The sequence below is a fragment of the Penaeus monodon genome, chromosome 15, assembly GCF_015228065.2.
Source record: "Penaeus monodon isolate SGIC_2016 chromosome 15, NSTDA_Pmon_1, whole genome shotgun sequence".
NCBI lineage: Eukaryota > Metazoa > Arthropoda > Malacostraca > Decapoda > Penaeidae > Penaeus > Penaeus monodon.
This window is the reverse complement of record NC_051400.1, coordinates 7,277,466-7,277,710: the sequence shown is the minus strand read 5'-3', so window position 1 is coordinate 7,277,710 and position 245 is coordinate 7,277,466. Positions and strand designations below refer to the sequence as shown.

General features: G+C 46.9%; 1 protein-coding gene across 1 annotated transcript in view; it reads right to left on the bottom strand.

The window, feature by feature from the left end:
* Positions 1-245, bottom strand: part of LOC119581719 (nuclear factor interleukin-3-regulated protein-like) — a gene marked incomplete in the record, with an annotated part of 10,582 nt that overhangs the window by 6,868 nt on the left and 3,469 nt on the right.

Below are 245 nucleotides of genomic sequence, written 5' to 3'. Positions count from 1 at the left end.
GAGTTCGAGGAAGAAGAGAAATAGCAGGATAAGAATAGGGCGAAAATGAGGATTTGCAGGAGCGAGGCCGAAGCCAGAAACTCTCCTACGGAATGGGACAAGGGCGTCGCACCTTGGCCTTACGCAACACAACGAACAGATGTTACTTAAGAGATCTGAACTTGTAAGATCTTCACTCGACGAAGCCGAACGCACACGTGATGAGACAGAAGAGAAGAAGAGAAGAAAATGTGAGAAGAAAAGAC